The sequence below is a fragment of the Mangifera indica genome, chromosome 13, assembly GCF_011075055.1.
Source record: "Mangifera indica cultivar Alphonso chromosome 13, CATAS_Mindica_2.1, whole genome shotgun sequence".
Classification (NCBI taxonomy): domain Eukaryota; kingdom Viridiplantae; phylum Streptophyta; class Magnoliopsida; order Sapindales; family Anacardiaceae; genus Mangifera; species Mangifera indica.
In genome coordinates this window covers 2,772,233-2,789,287 of record NC_058149.1, presented here as the reverse complement: position 1 = coordinate 2,789,287, position 17,055 = coordinate 2,772,233, and the positions used below count along the sequence as shown (strand labels likewise).

General features: G+C 31.5%; 1 non-coding gene across 1 annotated transcript; it reads right to left on the bottom strand.

Annotated features, from left to right (window-relative positions):
* Window positions 1-258: 258 nt before the first annotated feature.
* LOC123195360 lies at window positions 259-365 on the bottom strand. The gene has a single exon (XR_006497430.1). It is a non-coding gene; the product is annotated as a small nucleolar RNA R71 (small nucleolar RNA).
* Between the last annotated feature and the right edge of the window lie 16,690 nt (window positions 366-17,055).

The window sequence follows — 17,055 nt, the reverse complement described above, 5'->3', positions numbered from 1 at the left end:
CTAATTCATCTTTTACCTATTTTTCGTGGTTCCGCAGGTGAAGATCCTCATAAACATTTAAAGGAATTTCATGTGGTGTGCACCGGAATGAAACCGAATGGAGTAACCGAAGAACAAATCAAGATGAGGGCTTTTCCGTTTTCTTTGAAAGATGATGCGCAAGATTGGTTGTATTATCTACCTGCTGGAAGTATCACTACTTGGCATGAGATGAAAAGATTATTTCTGCAGAAATTTTTTCCAGCATCAAGAGCAGCCAGCATAAGGAAAGAAATTTGTGGCATTAGGCAGCATACTGGAGAGTCTTTATACGAATATTGGGAGCGTTTTAAAAAACTTTGTGCAAGCTGTCCACATCACCAAATTAGTGACCAGCTGCTTATTCAATATTTCTACGAAGGACTTCTATCGAATGAGAGAAATATGATTGATGCAGCAAGTGGTGGAGCATTGGCTGACAAAACACCTGAAGCAGCCCGAAATTTAATTGCAAATATGGCGTCGAATTCACAACAATTTGGAAATAGATTAGACCATTCGTCTCGGCACGTCAATGAGGTAAATGTATCTTCTCTTGAAAGACGACTTGATGATCTAACTACTCTTGTACGTCAAATGGCTGTAGGAAAAACAGAGATAGCGAAAGTTTGCGGAATCTGTTCGGTAGGAGGACATCCAACTGATATGTGCCCAACACTTCAGGAGGACTGCTCTGAACATGCTAATGCAGTGGGCGGATTTTTAGGACAGCAGCAGCGAAATCATAATTTTAATCCCTATTCGAATACTTACAATTCAGGTTGGAGAGATCATCCTAATTTTCGTTATGGAAATGCACATGTGGATCAGCCTTCAAATAATTTTCAGCCATACCAACAGCATTATATTCCTAGACAGCAGCAACCAACTCAAAATTCTAATTCAGGTACATCTCTTGAAGATATTGTTAAAAGTTTGGCTACTAACACTATGAAATTTCAGCAGGAAACCAGAACCAGCATTCAAAATCTGGAAAATCAAATGAGCCAGATGGCTACTGCAATCAATAGACTGGAAGCACAAAATTCAAGCAAACTGCCGTCACAAACTGTGATGAACCCAAAGGAGAATGTTAGTGCCATAATGTTTAGGAGTGGAAAGGAGCTGAAGATGCCAATTAAAGCACAACCTGCACCAGCACAACCAACAGAAAATAGAGAAAAATTGGCAGCAGAAAATAATTCTTTCGAAAAGGTAGCGACAGGTAAATATCCTTCTTTCAGCGAATACAAACCTGTTCCTCCTTTTCCTGAAGCTTTAAAACTGAAATGCGAAAGCAATGCGGATTTATATGAGACCTTTCGAGAGTGTGAAGTCAATATTCCACTGTTTGATGCAATAAAACAAGTGCCTCGATATGCTAAATTTTTGAAAGAGCTGTGTACATTGAAAAGAAAGCAAAAACTCAAAAGGTATGAAAAAATCAAGGTAGGAGAAAATGTTTCAGCCATAATTCGCAAAAATCTTCCTGAAAAATGCAAAGATCCAGGTATGTTTTGCATCCCTTGCACCATAGGAGGAACAAAAATTGAAAAAGCCATGTTAGATTTAGGAGCATCTATTAATGTAATGCCATATTCCATTTATTCTGCTCTTAATCTTGGACCTTTAGAAAAAACTGGCACAGTTATTCAGTTGGCTGATAAATCAAATGTATATCCCAAGGGGTTAATGGAAGATGTTCTTGTTCAGGTTAATGATAAATTAATTTTTCCAGCTGATTTTTATGTTCTTGACATGGAAAATAATGACCAATCTGCACCTATTTTGCTAGGAAGACCCTTTCTGAAAACAGCTAAAACGAAAATTGATGTTCACAAAGGCACATTGACCATGGAGTTTGATGGTGAAGCTGTCCAATTTAATATTTATGATGCTATGAAATATTCTGATGTGGATTTTCCTGTGTATTCAGTTGATTTAATTGATTCTCTAGCGCAGGATATACTTGATGGTGATGATAAGTTAAAGGTGGCTAACCATAAAAATATATTGAAAGAAAGAGATGAATTTAAATTAATTTCAGATGTGCAGAATGCAGGGACAGAGATGAATGAGCTCAGAGAGCTGAAAAATACAGGTAATTTATTTTATATTGAGCTGCCAGTGCCTAATGAAAAATCGTTGCCTTCTATTTTGCAGGTACCAGAGCTGGAGCTGAAATCTCTTCCAAATCACCTTAAATATGTGTACCTAGGAGATGGGAAAACCTTACCAGTGATCATTTCCAGCAAGTTAAATGAGCAGCAAGAAGAGAAACTAGTGCAAATTCCGAAAAAGCTAGAGATTCAAAGCGCAGCGATATCAAAAGTATTTCAAGTTAATGGCCATAGACTCAAACTGTTTTACAAAGGAGTGCCAGCTGAAAACATCAGAAAAGTGGAGTTGAAAGATCCTGGATAAATAAATGAAGGCATTACGTCGAGCCGACGACTGTAAACAAAGGCGCTACTTGGGAGGCAACCCAAGCTTTCAATCTTATTTTGATTAATGCTGCAATTTTAATTTTCTAGACATTTGCTTTTAATTTTGGTTTATGTTTTCCAATTTTAGTTTTAAATTTTAGTTTATAATTTTTAGATATTTAATTAGCAATTATTTTATGATTTTTGCTTAGGTTTATTTTAATTTATTTTCATGTTACTGTTCAATCGTCTTCTTCCTCCTGCAGGTTCTAGTGAGCTGTCTGTAAATGTTCATGGGGGAGAAATCTGCATTTTGGTATTCTGGAACTAGGTCATGTGCTTCCGTCAAAAGTCTAGCTTCTGCTTTGCTATTTTCTTAAATTCAAGGGGGTCATATGATTTAGTGTAATTATAAGGCTGGGTTTATATGCTTCCAGAGACCATATTTGCCAAACCTACGCCTCACAATTTCTTTCCAACTAAAATAAAAACCTAGCAGCCCCTTTTCCTCATTCTGCAACGCCATGGTCAGAACCCGTTCACAAGCATCAAAGAGCAGCAAAAACCCACCTATCGGAGGCCTCCTACACCAGAGCTGTTATCAAAATCTGAAGAATCCTCCATCAATTGCAACTCTCCAAAAATTTGAACTACTGTTCATCCTTTTCCACAAAACCAGAGAAGTTTCCCCTTCCTTTTTCTTTTAAATTTCAGTTTTTATTATTATTCTGTTTATTTAAACATTGAGGACAATGTTTGGTTTAAGTGTGGGGGACGGTTTATTTGTGTTTTATTTTTCTGCTGTTTATTTTTCTGTTGTGTACTATTCTGTCCTTCAGTTTTATTTTATTTTTTTTCTGCTCTGTTTTGTTTACTTGTTCTGTTCTTCTCTGCTCTAGTCTTCTCTGTTCTGTTTTGTTTCTCTGTCAGTTTTTTTTTTTTTTTTTCTGTCTTCTTTGTGTTATGCTTATTCTGTTATGCCTAAATTTTTTTGTTTTGTTTTGTCTATGTTGCTGCTCCTTGCTGGATAGAGTTTGATTTTTATTTTTATGGCAGCTGGTGTATCCTTCCCTGTTTTTAATCAGCTAAACAGTCCATTAATCTCACTTTGAATGAATTAATTTGTATGCATGCCTTAGAATTTAGCCGATTCAATAGGAGAGCGGTGTACACTGATTTGTTAGATTAATTAGGGGTGTGCATTTAAACAAATTTTGATAATTAAGTGCTTGAGTGTGTTTGAAGTTAAGGTGAATTTAATTAACCCGTGAGTTTTGAGCCGAAAAAGATTGAACCATTCATATCAATCTATGTTTTCTTTGATGAGTGATATTCTTCCATGTGAATATATCTCTAGAACTTGCTTTGAACCGTTTTGAGACCACATTGGTATGTGCATGCATGAAAATGATAAAGGCATTCTTGTTTAAAACCTTTAGCTTAAAAAACCAACCTATTTTAATTTCCCTAGTTAGCCCCTTGAGCCTTACAAAACCCTTGATTCTTTGTGCTAAAACCATATTACAAACCCAAGCCTTCAAGTAAAAAATCCTCACCCAACCATGAAAATTAGCAGGGTATTTAAACTAAAAATTTGTTCCTGGGTAAATTTGCTATCTTGAAGAATTTTAAGTGTGGGGGAAAAGGGGACTTAAATTCTCTTAGTTATTGCCTTATGTTGTTATTGTTACTGCCCTATGTTGCTAGCTTTATTGTCAATTCTCTTAGTTATGCAAGAAAACAAAAAAAAAAAAAAAAGAAAAGAAAAAAGAGAAAAACAAATGCTGGAAAAGAAAACAGAAAAGAAAAAAAAAAAGGGAAAAGAAAACAAAAAAAAAAAAAAAAAGTTGAAAAAGAGAGAAGAAAAAAGGCAATAGCAAGTGGCAAAGAAATGTGGTGAATGTGGTGGCTTTAGCTTTACATTTTTGTTCCCCTTGTGTGTTTAAATGTTTTGTTAATATTCATGGTTTTAACCTTTTGTATCCATTAATCCTCACCTTTACCCAAAGCCCCATTACAACCTAAAATAAAGTCCTTTTGATTTATGCATGTATATAATCTAAGTGGTGGAGATTTGGTGCATGAGCAAGCTTATGGTAGAATGTTTGCATTGGAAGAATTTGAGCGAAACACCGAACCATTAAACACATGAGTGATATGAGTGATAACCGTGAGGATGATTCACCAAAGCTGCATACATGCTTTAGAATGTGATTATCTTGATTTGTCTTTATGCATACTTCCTTGTAAAGTTTGATAATGATGTGTGTTGATGCTTGAATCTTGGTTGGTTTGAATTTTAAGGTATGCACACTTTTTGGTATCGTGAGAAAAGAGATTGATGGAACATTTTTGTGTTTGTTTTGTTTTGTTTTTGTTTTACTCGAGGACGAGCAAAAGATAAGTGTGGGGGAATTTGATAAGGCCAATAATTGTTACTATTTTGATTTATAATTCCCTTGTGTTGTGTGGAAATTTGATTTAATCTAATGGAATTGCTTATCTTTTTGCTTTTAGGAAGCTTTGAGCAATTTTGGAATAAATAGGGCCAAAAAGAGGAAAAACTGGAGCAGATATATTAAACTGGAAATTTCGTAATGCAGACTAGGCGTGGGCACGTGAAAAATGAGAGCAGAATCCGGAAAGCAGATCTGAACGTCCAGATTTGTTGCAAGAGTCCAGAAAATATTAAGATTTGCTTCCAAGGAAAGGGATAATCACCAGCTGGAAAAGAGGATTAATTGAGCTAAATAAGGAATGATATTTTTGGAAAAAGGATTTATATTAAAAATACATATCTTTTCCTTTCTTTTTGGGAAGATATGGATCACTTTGCTTGATTGGATTAGGAGATTAGGATTGATTTCAATTTCCAGATTTTTAGTAGGAAGATAATATATATAAACTCTTATTTTTATTTGAGAAGGATCATCCATTGTATTGAGAGAATTAGAGAGAAAAACATGTTCTACAGTGGCTGAGTAATTTATCTTGGTTGAAGGGATCTGAAACCATGGAACTACAATGATTGTGAGATTTATTTTCGTTTTTTAATGCATCTTTTAATTATTTGAGTATTGGTTATCTTTCTGAATTATTTTCCATGATTGTGTTGGTTGATTTCTAATATGCGCAATTAGTTTATCAATTAATATAATCTATTGCTAGTTTAGGTGCTGAATCCGTAATTGTTCAATCCACCTAATCGAAGTGGCAACTAGGTTTATCGTTTGCTGCGTCAGAAACTTTAAATCCTAGGAAAATAATCAACTAGATTAAATGCAACGTCGTACGTTTGTGTTGTCTTGCTTCGTTGGTCTTTCTAATTCGTAATGCTATTGTTTAATTAAATTCGAGATCGTATCCGAATTATTAATCAATAAGGGTTAATTGGAATACATGTTTTTGGTTAACTAATCGTAAGGAATGACAGGTTAATTCAATACCACAACGAATATTCAATTAATTAATTTGATATTTTGTTTCGATGATCAATCGTAGTTCCAATGGTGGATGTGACCGAAGACCAAGGTTTGTTAAATCAATTTATTCCTTTTAGATTACTTTTCTGAATTTTTATTTATTGTTTTCCATTATAATTTGCATTCAGTTCAAAACCCCCTTTTTATTTATTTGTTTCGATTTATTTGTGACGACATACTAATCAAAGCTCTTCGAGGGATCGATCCCTACTTTCCTTTACTACATTTTTGTTACAGGAATTTAGGATTTAATTTGGGTGTCAACGACAGCACGTACCACTAATGCAACGGGTAATCAAACCTTAAAATACACATCAAAATGAAACAATGTCTTGAGAGCTACTTGTGGATCAGTTTGTGTTGAATTAGATTAGAATTGATTGTTGTGGAATTAAGTTTAAGGTCACTGTTGTTTACTTCCTTGAGTTTATAAATTTGTTGTTTGTCTTGAGTATATAAACACTTTAAAATTTAAAATCTAACACTTATAAATTTATAAAGATAATTGATAAATATATAAATTATGATATTTAACTAATTATGTAAGTGGAGATCAAATTCTCGCTTTCACTCTCGAACTTCACATAAAAACTCATTTGTGGTTAGATGGTATTCATCATCTTAAAGACCTTCTAATCCAACATTAGAAAACAAAACTTACAAACAGGTGTTGATGTCAAGACTTTCAAGAAATGTTATGTATACCTAATTTTAAATATCTAATGAAATATTTAAATAATGTATTATCATACAATTATATATTTTTAAATTAAAGATAAAAGAACACTTAACTATATAATAATACATTATCTGAATGCTTAATTAAATATTAAAATCTAAATTCATATAAGTTTATTGGAATAAGTAGCATATGATGGTTTAGTGGGGCGGAGATTTGTGCATGGCGAAATCAAAGAAAGAAGAGAATCTCGTGAGCTGGTTTTGTGACTTTCATGTTGCGCCCGTGAACTCTATGTTGTTGGTATTAGCGGACAATGGTGTCCGCCATTGATCATTCCACAGAATATGAAGAACATTAAACTGGCATCAATAATTATTTGACATGTGTCTATCCAAAGTTTGGATCTTCCGGTTCCATAATTTTCAGTTCACATTCACAGGGTGTTTTCTCAATCATTGTACCAACTTTTTCAATTAAATTACAAACTGTGGAGTAGATCGCTTCTGGAATAGTCTTAGTTTGTCCACATATATTTATTTATAATTCGAAGGGGGTCAAATTGATTTCAAACAAAATCGAATGTGAAAGTACCACTAGAGTTTTGAAAAAAGTTGGCTTTGAATGGCTTGAGGATGATTAATTAATTTTAAATAACCTCCAAACTAGGAAATAGATAACTATTTTAGATTAGTGCAAGACTTGATCCAGACTAAGCCCTAACAAGCTCCAGTTTTAGATTAATATGTTGAAATTTGAATTCACTTTAAAAATGATTTAATTTTACTATCGCTCTAAGTTGACTTAAATTTAAATATTCAAATCAATTTAAACATGGTTCTTTTATGCAAAAAAAACTCAATTATTGGCTCAAACTCAACTTGTTCACTTTATAGAAGTATCTAGTGTGTCCCTTCCCAAATAGGAAAGAGATTTCTTGAAAAGAATGAAGTCGAGGATGACTAAAATCTCTACAATTGAGAAAGAAGATAGATATATTTTTAACTTGTTTCCTCCTCGACCCGTCTTTTTTCTAGTTCATTCTCTCCTTTGGATATCCCTTTAAACCCTTATATATTGAATTACTCTTAAAAATTTTGAATTATTACAAATATATCATTATATTTAATAAATATTTCATTATTTTTCTTCTAAAAATAAGAAAGGGAAAGAGACAGAGAAGGGAAAGGGAGAGAAATTTTAATCCCACAGAGAAAAAGAGGATTCCTCATTATCTTCATATCAAAGATAGAGCAAGGATGAAGAAATGTTTGCCTACGGGTAGGATGATGAAGACTAGAATTAGGGTATTCATCCCCTACCTAAACCATTGTCATCCTTAGTTCAATCCGAATTTGAATTTGAGGTAGAAAAGATCATATAGAATCCAATCATACCTTGAACTTATGCAAGAGCTATTGACATTGATTCTTGAGTTTTGTTGAACAAAATATGATACCATGAGATTGAATGCAATAAATATAACAAATTACTTATTTTTGTGATCACATTGAACTTTTTTTTTTTTTTTGGTTACTAGAAATCTTATTTGATAGTATTTGACTATCGAATCGATAAATTTAAAAAAAAAAAATTAGCTTAATAACCCGCTGCCAAGGCTTTTCACTTTAGTACTATTACATCAGAAAAATATTGGTGTGTATACTCAAATCAATATGTGGGAGACCGACTGAACTTTTTTTAGTTTATAAATGCTATAATTCGAAATGAATCAACTCTTTGCAAAAATGATTGGCGCCAATGACACAAAGACAAAGATTCGTCAATCTATCAGTTTGCATTAAGAGAGAGTTATTTAATTATTAATTTATTTAATTTTGGGCTTTCACAGCCCAGTATTTTATTGTGTTTGGAAAGATCAGAATCCCGGGATTAAAAATCCAAATGCTGACAAATGTTGTACTGTTTCATTTATCAAAGAGCAGGCCCCATGAAAAGATCAGACAAGCCCAGTTTCTCTGTGAAAGTTCTGTGCCTCAGCATGAGCCATTTATGAAATTGAGAAAAATAACATGAGTTTGCAAACAATTTTATCTGTTTCTCCATTTTCTATTTTTGGATCAGAAACATGATTGATGCTGTAATTCTTACAATTAATTACCTTCACAAGGATTTTACAAAGATGATAAAGCTAGTTAGAAGTTTAGTAATGTGTTAAAATTACTCAATAAGGATAGACCTAAAATTTCAGTATAAATTAAAATTTTCAAAGCTAATATTTTATTTGTATAAATGGGGTCAAAATGTAATAATAAGTATTTTATTGAAAAAAAATTCGTGTGGTCTCCAATAGAGGTGGGCAAAAAAATCAAACCTAAGCTCAAATAAAACTCAAATAGGTCCATAGGGTGGGCCAAGTGATCCAAACCTAAGAAGAGGGTGAACGGATCTAAATAGGGTTGAGTCTCTTAATCTTGAGCCTTAGGATGGGTTGGGTTTAATGATAAATATTAAAAGATAATAAAATATTGTAATGGGTGGTGTTTTTCCACCATGTGAGAGAAAATTCTCATGAGAATACATTAAACAAAGATGGTTTAAGAGCCTTAGACAATTGACTTTGGGAGACAAGATTTTCCTATATAAAGAAGCTCTCCCCAACATTGCAATGTACATATATTCCTCCTTTAATGCAAATCATTCACTTTGCTTATTCTTCTTCCCTCTTGTTATTATCTTTCTCTTCTAACTTTTATTTCTTTGCTTTTTTTTTTTAAATAAATGTTTATAACATGTTATTAGCACCACCTAATAAGATATATTTTAATATTACTAATATTTAAATTATGTTGTTGTCATGTTTGTGTAATGTAAACATAGATATCCCAAATATGATATTATTTTGTTTGTAAAATATAAACCATAGTTGATTTAATTATTATTATTATTATGTCTAATTTTTCCATTATATTTATTTTTACATTTGTGAAAAAAGAACTGTAGTTATGTTGATTTTTATAATTGTTTCACATTTATAAATGTAAATTGTAATTGTATCTCATTTGCAAACTGAAGTTTGCAAAGTCATGAATATGGACCCAAAATTTTAAATATCATTTAAATATTTATTTTTATTATAGTAATTATATTTTATTTGCAACCTAAAGTTTGCAAAATCATGAGAATATATATTTATATATGTGCGCTTGAAGTTCCAAATTTCATCAAAATATTTATTTGTTTTGTAATAACTAAATCTTATTTACAACCTGAAGTTTGCATAAATTGTGAAAAAAAACATGGACTTGAAATCTGTGATATTATTATAATTAAAGTTTTAAATATTATAATATTCTAAATATTAAATACAAAATTAAGAGTTTTGTAAATATGAGATAATATCTAAATCCAAAATCTCAAAAATTAATCCTAATATTTTCTTTATAAAATAAGAAATTTTGTAAATATAAGATAATATTTGAACCTAAAGTTTCTAAAATTGGATGAATAAAATTAAATGATCCAAAACTTTTTATGTTTTCTTATGACCATCTAGGTCACCTATAATCTATTATGATGTGTAGGATTATTGAAAATTCATATAGACATGCACTAGATAATCGCAAGATTTTCTTGTCTAGTAACAAATTCTACATTGTCTATTCCCAAGGGAAATTAGTAGTTATACCATCTTCTTCTAAAGTTGGAGTTGAATCTTTATCATTCCCACAAAGATTCAAGGGGACATATGTGGATCAATTCATCCACCAAGTGAGCCACATGTTTATTTATTACCCACTCGAAATATTTATAGCACCCATATGTAATTCTAAGGGTATTTTAGTCCTTTTCTTTCTAATTTTGGATTTGATGATTTCTTGAATTTCAGTGGTACAAGCCTATGTATATAAATATACATAACCATTTATAGTCAATAGAAAGTTAAACTTTTGGATCAAATCATGATTGCAAAAAAAATGGAAGTTGCCTTAGTTATGCAACTAGACACGTAGTCGTGTATGATCTATACACGTTCGTGTGTCACATCCAAAATTAAAATAAAAATGTGATCAACCTTAATTCTCTCACATGCTTTTATTACCAATCGATCAAAAATGAGAGAGAGGGTGAGAGAAGAGTCTATGGTCACTTGAACAGTTGTCGTTGATCACCAAAAGTAACCAATTTTGAGAGGAGAGCATTGATAAACATAGGAAGACAAGTAAGTGGAGCGAATTCCCTTGTTGAATATGAAATCCTTGAAGTTCATTTGGTATATCCATGATCCAAAGTTAATTAAGCATGAACAAAATGTGTTAAATAATGTATGTGACTATATAATCCATTATGAGAAACTGTATGAATAATTAGTCTCTTGAATGTGTGAATATTATGTGTTTTGGCATGATAGATCAATAAGGTCATAAATGTTGTGTGTATACTAATTACATGGTATGATTTTCAATAAGTAAACTATTTAGGGGACTTAGAGATTCTTTGCATCGGCTTATAGTTATGTTTGAACAAATGTTTATGCAACTGGAACAATGTAGAAACAAGGATGCGATTTCTAGATCGCGACACACGACTATGTATTGTTCTAAAAATTTTAAAAGTTTGCAGACCCTATGCTCGTTCTGAGGGAAGAGATGCACAACTGTGTGGTATGGGACACACTCCTGTGTATGACTTTCTAAAAGTGGATAATATGCTTTAGAAGACACATGGCTCATACACGTGGATCCAAGTGTGCAGGAGTGTGCCTAAGCCACCTTCACATGTGCACCTACTTTATAAATGATCATGTGTTGAGTGTCACATGCCCATATATATAAGCAAGAGACACATGAGCATGGGCAGAGAAGCACACGATTGTGTACACCTAAAAGAAGTGAAAAGACAATGATACCTCTAGGCTATGTGCATAAGAAGGAAGAGTTATATAAAAAAAATAACGAGCTAATAGAGGATAAAAACTTCAATAAGGACATAGATGAGGTGTTCAATTATGTAAATGATAACACAAACTCAAATTGAGTTAAATTCGAGTCGAAAATTCAACAACCTTAAGGTTAGTATCACACAATTAGATAGTCACTAGCTATGTGCATAAATAACAATATTTGTGAGAGCAATAGGGTTGGATACCCATAAGATACATTATGCACTAGCACTATGGTGTATAACCATCCAATTCAGTTTAGATGTGCATGGTAAGGGTATAATTTTTATATATTCCTCATATGATCATGGGATGTACCACATATGTACCTGAGGTAGAAGTTATCTCTAGATAGTTAGTCAATAGTTTCGATCAGATTATATGGTAAGGGAATAAGTTACTAGCAAAGATTTTTTTGTATGATTAGGGTGTTCTAATTAGATAGCACAATAGGTTATTTGGTATGTGCACAAGACATTATAGTAGCTTTCACCAAGGCATCAGATATGCCAATTCCAGCTTGGGTCTTTGCAACTTTTATGGATGATCCATGTTAGGGCATCGAGGTACTATAGTGTGATAATAGTTAGCTTACAAACGAAATGCGAGTTTTATCATTAGATGATTTAATAGACATGGATGTTGAAAGGTCTCTGTTTACTGAATTTTACTCACGCGTTTTCTTTTGTATATTTTACAGGTAAAGGTGAGTAGCGAGACAGGCAAGGATCCAATGGTCTAACGAGCAGTTACATAAAAAGAAAAACATTTATGTCATTCTAATATTGGCAGACATATTTATTTTTGTTATTATTATCATTATTTTCAGACACATTGATTTACTCATGATTTACACTGTTATTTTATAACAAAGATTTTCAAATGGTTATTATTTTATGAGTTTGATTAATAAAGTGGTTACTTTTGTTACATCACGTTTTTGTATGCTTTATAATTATGATCGTGTATTAAAGTTTTCAATTAGTCTAGCTATGCTCATCTTTTTTGGTATATTCCTATCAGGGGTGTGTAATCGCTCGTGCAGCATCAACCGCCCCCGTATGCCTATCACTGTAAGTTGGGTAATTACATCACATAGTAGGCATACTGAATGTCTCTGTTGAATGCCATAAGATTATATTAGTGTGATTGATAATGATAGTCATATCATTAAGATATTAGTATGAATTAATAGATAAAGAACTGTTTTTTAAATACAATTAACAACGATAAGTTGCATGGTTATTAAATCGTAATCAATGACATGTCTTGTGATTATGCTAGTATACAAAGTACTTCTTTGACTTGAGACATTATAGTCAGATCTGATATGGATGCGCATGATTCATGTAGTGCATAAGTATGGGACTAACCATATTTCATACAAAAAACCATATTGGTCATGTATTATTTGTATATGGAGACGAATGATGATCAAAATGAGATCTATTGACTCGAAAAGTATTAGGTTCTAAATATTATTTGACTTGGATTTGAATTCCGGAACAAACGTCAATAATATTAGAAATTGAAATCTTTGCTCAAAGTGTAATGTAAGTTATATGAAAGGATATTCGTGATGATGTGTTCCAAATATTTTAATTGACAATTTGTATATAATCAAAATTAAGGCTTTGATGATCTATGAGTATAAAATTGATATGAATCGGACAACGAAAGGACATCACCTACACAAAACATATGATTAGAGGTATTAAGTTCGATAGAGTATTTCTTCATCATGGTTTAGGGTTATGGCACATTGTCAGATATTTACTATAGTCGTTGAGTTTTCGGATGCACTTTCAGATCATTTGAAAAGGGACTCATGGATATTCCATGTGAACCTAAAGGGTTGCACCAATAAACCAAGCTTTCAAAAATGAGAATTGGTTATCTGGGGTTGGCTAGTACCTTCCGAAGGATAATAAAAATCATATAAAATATCGGGTGTAAAGATAACATTTTAAAAGTTAAGATGCTAGTGAGATGAAATTAGGGTAGCTAAGATATATAATTGAATACATGCATAGCAAAACTCAAATTAAGAATTTGATGGGCCAAAATAGAATGTTGAAATTGCATATTAAGCCACCATTATAAAAGATGGTTTTTAGTTCATTTTGAGCTAGCTAATATCACTTTTAAGCCTTTATTTCTCTTACCAAAGAAAAAACTCTCCTTTCTCTCTAAAACTCTAGGCCAAGAGAGGATTTTTGGTTAGTGGTGCAATCTTTTGGAGGTCTTGCAAGTGGAAGACTTTATCCATCATCCTATATCCATATATGAGGCACAAAAGTAGGTAAAATGGATTAACCTTCTTTCATATTCTTCATACATGTTTTTATTCTTGTTTTCTTCTGCATACATGTTGGTTTTGCATCTTTTTTTTCTTCATTTACTCTTTCATATGCTACATTACATGTTGTAAAGTTAATTTGGGTGCAACCTTCTTCTTATCATCAATATTCTTTTTTACAATTGGGTTTTAATCACCAACTTTTTCTTATCATCAATATTCTCTTTTACAATTGGTTCTTACTCACCAACCTAATCTATTTCATTTGGAAATATTTGGTTACATTGTATTTGTTCCCATTATATCTCCTTAACACACAAAAATGAGACCTTATCGTTATTTGAGAATTTATATTGGATATAATTTACCATTTATTATAACGTATTTGAACCTATTAACAAGTAATCTTTTTACTATAAGTTTTGTAGATTGTCACTTTAATAAGATAACATTTCTAACTTTAAGGGAAAAAATACCTCATAAAGTTAGGCATGAACTTACTTAGCACTTACCTATCATGTCTCATCTTGATCTTTGCATATCCAAAAGCGAAACTAAAGTGTAGGGCATAGTGTATTTACAAATTGTTGCCAACTAAATGTCTAATACATTTACAGATATGACAAAAGTGACAAAATCACATGTAACAACTATCAACACATTAATAAGAATTAATGTGACTCTTGAATAGTCCATTCAAATTATGACTAATCAATCTACGATATGCTAAAAGCATGATAGATTTGTTGGATCAAAGGACATTATCCCTTGAAAACGAAAGATAAAGAATCAAACAAATATCAATCATAATAATTCTAAAATGATTGAAAAATTCACACTTGTTAATATTTTTCCAAAAAAGATTATGGTACCTAAAAAGATCAAGGCCCCTTAAATGGAACAAACTTCTGAAATACAAGAAATTAAGAATATATAAACCGCTATAAATTATGCTTATATAAGAGATATGTAGAGCTGTGAAATGGTTAACATTAATGATGTATTGTCATGCATAGTAGCTAGAATTATGAATGATGATAAGTTTGAACCATGCACCGTGGACAAGTGCAAACAATGATATGATTGGTCTAAGTGGAAAGAAGTAATTCGAGCAGAAATAGTCTCACTTGCAAACGTCAAGTATTTGGGCTTGTAGTCCCAACACCTATGAACATATAACCTATTGAATAAAAATAGATATTTGTGAAAAAAATAAATGAGAAAAATGAGATTGCTAAATATAAAGCAAGACTTGTAGCTTATGACTTTTTCTAAAGGCTAGACATAGACTTCAATGAAACATATGCAACTGTGGTAGATATAATTATATTCAGACATTTGATCAGCTTAACACTCTCAGAATGATTAGATATACATCTAATAAACTTAGTTACCACTTATTTGTATGAAAACTTGAATACTAAGATCCATATGAAACTCCTTAAAGGATTTAAATTATCTAAAGCAAAAAAGGTCAATTTAAAAGGCATGTACTTAATGAAGTTGCAAAGATCATTGTATAGATTAAAACAATATGAAAGAATGTGGTACAATCATCTCATGAATATTTGAAACAAAAAGGTTATGTGAATGACCCTATATGTCAATGTGTCTTTATAAAAAGGTTAGAATCAAGATTTACCATTGTAACAGTTTATACTGATGACATGAATTTAATTAGGACTCTTAAATAACTTTAAAAAATTATTGAATATCTAAAAAGGAAATTCATATGAAAGATTTAGGAAAAACAAAATACTATCTTAGCTTGCAAATAAGCACAATTCAAATAGAATATTTGTCCATCAATTAGTGCATATTGAAAATTTACTAAAATGTTTTAATATAGATAAAGCTCATCCTTTGAGCATTTTAATGGTTGTTTGATCTCTTGATGTAAAAAATGACTCATTTTATCCTAAAGAATAAGATGAAAAAATACTCAATCTTAAGGTATCTTATCTTAGCATCATTGGTGCCCTATAATATTTAGCCCGATGCACTTGACTAGATATATTTTTCACAGTTAATTTATTAGTTTGATTTAGCTTTGCACCAAACCGTCACCACTAGAATGAAATCAAGCATATATATTGTTACTTATATGGAACTATAGATTTGAGATTATTTTATTTTGTCAAATCCTTTAAAAATCCTATTTTGGTTAGATATGCAGATGTCAATCATCTTTTTTACCCTTATAAAGCGTATTCGCAAATAATGACACAATAATATCATGATGCTTCACCAAACAGATTTAGGTTGCAACATTTTCAAATCATTCAAAGATTATAGCTCTCTATGAAACCAATTGAGAATGCATATGATTACGATCTATCATCCATCACATCCAAAATACATGCAATCTTTCATTTACAATAGACAATCCTTTCATATTATATGAAGACAATGTAATAAATATTGCCCAAATTAAAGGTAGATACATTAAAGGAGTCAGAACAAAAAATATTTCACCAAAGTTTTTTTATACTCATGAGCTCCAATAGAGTCGAAAGATTGATGTCAAACAAATATGATCTAGTGACAACCTTGTAGATTTATTCACCAAGACATTACTAATATCAGTATTTGAAAAGTTAGTGTAAAAGATCAATATGCAAAGGCTCAGTAAACAATCAAATTAATTCAACTACAAATAGAGGGAGCAATCATTAGAAGAAGTAATAACACATTGGACAAAATATGCAGTGTACTCTTTTTTTCTTGACTAGGTTTTTTCTTATTAGGTTTTCCTAGTAAGATTTGTAATGAGACAGTTTAAACACATTCAATCTCAGTTTATAAGAAATTATATAATTACATTCCTCTACTTTAGTTTTTATCTCACTAAGTTTTTCTTTAGCAAAGTTAACATAATTATTTATAAGCAGTAAAAATCCAAAGAGGAGTGTTATGAATGGTGTTTTTTCATCACTTGAGAGAAAACTCGCCATAAGAATACATTAAATGAAGATGGGCTAAAAACCTTAGGCAATTGACTTTAATAGGCAACATTTATTGTTTGGTAGAGAAATTTTCCTATATAAAGAAACTCTCCCCCCACATTGCAATGTACAAATATTCCTCCTTTAATGCACACTATACACTTGCTTATTCTTCTTTTGTGTTGTTATTATCTTTCTCTTCTCACTTTCATTTCTTTGCTTTTTTATAAATATTTACAACAAATATTATATTTTTGTCATCAACCAATTTTTTAAAAATATATATTATTTCCTTCAACGGTC